At 36.7% G+C, this 5,305-nt stretch overlaps 1 non-coding gene across 1 annotated transcript; it reads right to left on the bottom strand.

The window, feature by feature from the left end:
* Window positions 1–2,677: 2,677 nt before the first annotated feature.
* Window positions 2,678–2,784, bottom strand: LOC121207912 (small nucleolar RNA R71). The gene has a single exon (XR_005903006.1). It is a non-coding gene; the product is annotated as a small nucleolar RNA R71 (small nucleolar RNA).
* Between the last annotated feature and the right edge of the window lie 2,521 nt (window positions 2,785–5,305).

Genomic DNA, 5,305 nt, shown 5'->3' with positions numbered 1-5,305 from the left:
ATTCAACTTCTTATTCAATTTCCATAATTTTTTGTGATTTTTCAAAGTTAGACCACTGCTGCTGTCGAAAACTGTTTTAGTGCAAGATATTAATTACAATGTTTATAACACCCTTATTTTCTTTCTCTACACTATTTCTCATCACTTTCTCTTGTTTTCTCTTCACTAACATATCAATAACATAGGACCATATGTAAGGAAACTCTACATTAACAACAATCCCATGCTTTTTCAATAAAATCAAACTTAAAAATATATTGATACCATGATGTTCTTACCTTGTTCTAATCTTCATCTTCATTTTCTCTCTCCTCCAGCTTCTATTCCTTGAATCCAATTTGATATTCTAATTACCCATAGTCTCCTTCACATTTTCCTCTCTTGGTAGCTATGGAAATTCTTTTGATTTCTAGGTGAAAATAGTAATTTTTTGGTGGAAGGACTAAATTGTAAAGAAAAGGAAACTTTCTTTCTTTTCTTCTCTTCTAACATTTGCATGCATGGAAAGATGATGAGAATTCTTCATCTTTCCTTCCTTATATACTAAATAAATAATAAAATAATAATAAATATCTCATTAAAATATTAATAAAATAATATTTATCTAATTAATTAATTTAAAATATCATCAACATAATCATTACATTCTAGAATTCTCTCTTACTAATTGACCATTTTGCCCTTCATGATATTTTAGAATTCCATCTTTGAATCATCTCTTAATTTGGTAAAATTGCCATTTAGTCCCTCATAAATTTTCACCTATTCAATTTGGTCCTAATTCATCCATTTTCCTTAGTTTCTAGATCATTCCACCCTTAAAATATTTTCACTATTGGTCCTTAAACTTTTTAATATTTACACTTTAACCCCTCAAATTTTAAGTATTTACTCTTGTGCAACAAGACTTTTCTCATCTTTACAATTTAGTCATTTCTTGAATTAATATATCACAATATACTTCCCAAGGTTGACACAACTCAAAATTTTCCTTTTTGTCACTTTATTTTCTTATTTTACTATATCAAGGATAATATCTTACTGTAAAAATTTTCGGGGTATTACATGATCCATCTCAGAAGCCAGATTCATCATCAGGACTGAAGATCTCTCCTCAATTTCCCTTCAGGAGTTTTGGGTTTTCTTTATGTTTTGTATTCTTTATTCTTCTGAGATGTTTTCTTATTTAGTTATGAACTAAAACCCCTAAATACCTAAGGGGAATGAAACCTAAGACGAATCTTGTTATTATTTTCTGAATCGTATGATACATATTTAACTTGTTCTTAATTATGTGTTCTTAATTCTTGTTTTGATATCCCAGGATACTGATTCAAGACATGCTCTTATTCAGAGGAGGTATAGACCCTGTCTAAGAGTACGTTCGTCATAATTAAGTGGAGTTGATTGCGCGCCTAGACATAGGGTAACAAGATTTTGCTGGATTAGGGTGAAACCTAATAAGGGGATCCATAGATTGAGTTATTGCAACCTTAGAGTGTTAATTAGAGAAAAGTCTCAGTTATTCAATCTAAGGATTAGACATTATTAGTCTTGAATAGGGATAATAACATAACTTAGGGATCTCTACGGAACAAGTTGAATGAATAAATTGTCCGATTCGGAGCCAGAATAACAAGTAAAGTCTAGGTGGATTTTTCCTTAGGTATTTTCTTAAGTCAATCGATTTTTCCCAAAAGCAATTCCCCAATTTTTTTCTCTGTGGGTTCTTAGTTTAGATAATTAGTTAATTAAAACAAAACCTCTTTATTCTTAGGCTAGATAAAAAAAAGACAGTCATTACTAGTACTTTTAGTTCTTTTGGGTTCGACAATTCGGTCTTGCTAAAACTATACTACTGTTCGATAGGTACACTTACCTACACCGCAATAAAAGTTAGTTTAAGAACGAGTAATTATAAATATTTAAAACCTATCACGAAACAACGCGATCAAGTTTTTGGCGCCGTTGCCAGGGAACTAAGATATTAGGAGCGCTCAATTTTTATTACTTTAGCCATTTATTTTTCTTGCAATTTAATTTAATTTTATTATTATTATTTATTAACCTACTCTTTCTTTCTCTTGGCAGGTTTTTATAGTTTATGACTAGAAGAAACCTGTCGGGACCATTACTTTCTGACGAAGAAATCGATCGTATAGTTCGTAGAAACCAAAGAGAAATAAGGCGCAGCTTAAGATACACAGAGAACGAGCAAGAAAACGATACTCAACTCCCAACTGAAGAGATGGCTGAAAACCAAGGCAATCAGCTACCTCCTACAATTGCGGTTAATCAAAATCCTACTCCACGCACTATGTATGATTATGCTAAACTTTCTTTAACAGGAACTAAATCAAGCATAGTTAGACCTGCTATAGCTGCAAATACTTTTGAATTAAAATCTAACACTATTCAAATGATACAACAATTTGTTCAGTTTGATGGTTTGCAGGATGAGGATCCCAACAATCATTTAGCCAACTTCTTAGAACTATGCGATACATTTAAAATTAATGGTGTTTCTGATGATGCCATACGTCTTCGGTTGTTTCACTTTTCATTGAGGAACAAAGCTAAACAGTGGTTGAACTCGTTACCACGAGGGTCAATTACTACTTGGGAACAAATGACTGAAAATTTTTTACTAAAATATTTTCCGCTGGCTAAAACGGCTAAATTACGTAATGATATCTCATCTTTTGTGCAGATGGATTTAGAAACCCTCTACGATGCATGGGAGAGATACAAGGACTTACTGAGAAGGTGCCCTTACCATGGGTTACCGCTTTGGCTCTAAGTTCAAACATTCCACAATGGTCTGAATCCTTCGACTCAGCAAATGGTTGATGCAGCTACTAGCGGAACCATCAATAATAAAACACCTGAAGATGCCTATGAGTTTATTGAGGAGATGTCATTGGATAACTATCAGTGGCAAGTCATGAGGACAAAGCCAATGAAAACAGCTGGTGCTTATAACGTCGATTCGGACAGCATGCTCTCTAATCAGGTAGAACTCTTGAATAAAAAGATTGATGGTTTTCTTAATTCTTCACAGGTTCACCCAATAATGCAGTGCGGAGCAAGTGGAGGTGGAACAAACCATTTAGAATACCAACCTTATAGACACAACATGGATAACGAGCAATTAAACTACATGGGCAATAGTCCTCGACCTCAAAATACTCCATATAGTAACACTTATAATGCAGGTTGGAGGAACCATCCCAATTTTTTGTGGGGAGGCCAAGGAAATCAAAGACCACAACATCCTCCGGGCTACCAACAACCACCCTACCAACAGGAAAAGAAGCCAAACCTTGAAGAGATGCTCTCAAAGTTTATATCAGTGTCAGAAACCTGTTTTCAGAACATCGAGACAGCATTTAAAAATCAACAAGCATAGATCCAAAGCCTCGAAACTCAGATAAGCCAGCTTTCCAAACTAGTCTTCGAACGTCCACATGGTAGTTTGCCAAGTAATACCGAATCTAACCCAAGGGAACAACTTAACGCAATTAATATTCAAGATGACAAAGAAGTCGTTGAGCCTGAACTAGAACAGAGGCAAGAAACTGTGGTAAGCAAAGGTCAAGGTGAGGTAGATCAAAATACAAACAAACCAGTGACTGTCGAATATAAACCTCGTGTGTCATACCCCAACGCGACAAGGAAAGACCGCTCAGATGAACAATTTGGTAAATTCTTTAAACTCTTAAAAAAATTACATATTAACTTACCGTTTATTGAAGCTCTATTGCAGATGCTAAACGCAATGAAATTTTAAAGGAGCTTTTAGCAAATAAGCGGAAGTTGGACGAGGCGTCACATGTGGAGCTAAACGCAGTTTGCTCGGCCATTCTCCAAAATAAACTACCTAACAAACTAAAAGACCCAGGGAGCTCTACTATTCCTTGCTTAATTGGTAGTTTAGATGTTAATCATGCATTAGCTGATTTAGGGGCTAGTATCAACGCCATGCCTTACAAAATGTTTAAGCAACTAGGTCTTGGGAAACCCAAACAGACTAAGATGAGCATTCAATTAGCAGATAAAACTATAAGATTCCCTAAAGGTATTATTGAAGATGTGCTAGTTAAAATCGATAAATTTATATTTCCCGTTGACTTTATTGTACTAGACATAGAAGAGGATAACAACACTCCCTTAATTCTAAGAAGGCCCTTTTTAGCAACTGCTAAAACCATCATTGCTGTTGGCACAAGTGAACTCACACTCCGGGTGGGAACCGAAACAATCACCCTTCAAGCTCGCAATTCTGGCAACACATCAAAAATTGAAGGTGATCATTTAAACCATTCTACTAAAACTAACAATATGGTGCAACCTACTTTGTACAAAATGAGTCTGAAGGAAGCACACGGGTCGTTCTCAAGCACCAATAGAGGACCTGTTCATGAAGATCGAAGATTCCAAATCGAGGAACTCGATGAATGGTGGACGCACAAACCAAGAACACTCGAAAAACCAAAACTACGCCAAAATTAGCCTGATACCTCTCCAAATCAACTTAAGGTTGGTGATAAGGTCTTATTAGATGCCGCAGATCCCCACATTGTCACTACCACACCGAATGAGGAAATCCCTCTTACGGTACTCAGTCTTTTTCCATTTGGTATGGTGGAGGTGAGTCATCCCAAGTTCGGTACTCTTGAGGTAAACAACACCCGATTAAAACCTTATTTTAATGAGATTGATAACAGGAATGAGGAGTATAAACTCCTTAAACCACCATGACCATTCACTGAAGAGGTAAGTCGAGCTTAGACTAAAAACAAGCACTTCTCGGGAGGTAACCCGAGCACTAACAATATTAATTTCTTTAAATTTTGGTATTTAACTCTTAACTTACTAATAGAAATCTTGAATACAGGTGTTTCCACAGAGACACGGCCAAGCACACGGGCGTGCTTATGGCTGTGTGAAAATAGAGCAAGGATTCCCCCAACACTGGCTTCGATAATATGCCACGGCCGTACGACATGGCTGTATGAACATGGTCGAGCCTGCCAAAACAACACGGGCGTATGACACGCCCGTGTGGAAGAACCTTGGACGAACCTGTTAAAACAGCATGGGTGTGTGACACGCCAGTATCTAACACCCGTGGTCGAACCTGTTAAATTGACACGGGTGTGAGGCTTGCACACAAGGGCATGTGAGAAGCGAACGAAGCTAGACACGATCGTGTGACACGGCCGTGTGATCCCACATGCCCGAGGAACATAGGTGTGTACTAAATGTCAGACGCGCCCAAATTTGAAATTCGTGAATCACACGG

This window comes from Gossypium hirsutum, chromosome A01 (genome assembly GCF_007990345.1).
Source record: "Gossypium hirsutum isolate 1008001.06 chromosome A01, Gossypium_hirsutum_v2.1, whole genome shotgun sequence".
Taxonomy (NCBI): Eukaryota; Viridiplantae; Streptophyta; class Magnoliopsida; order Malvales; family Malvaceae; genus Gossypium; species Gossypium hirsutum.
This window is presented reverse-complemented; position numbering and strand designations above follow the sequence as displayed.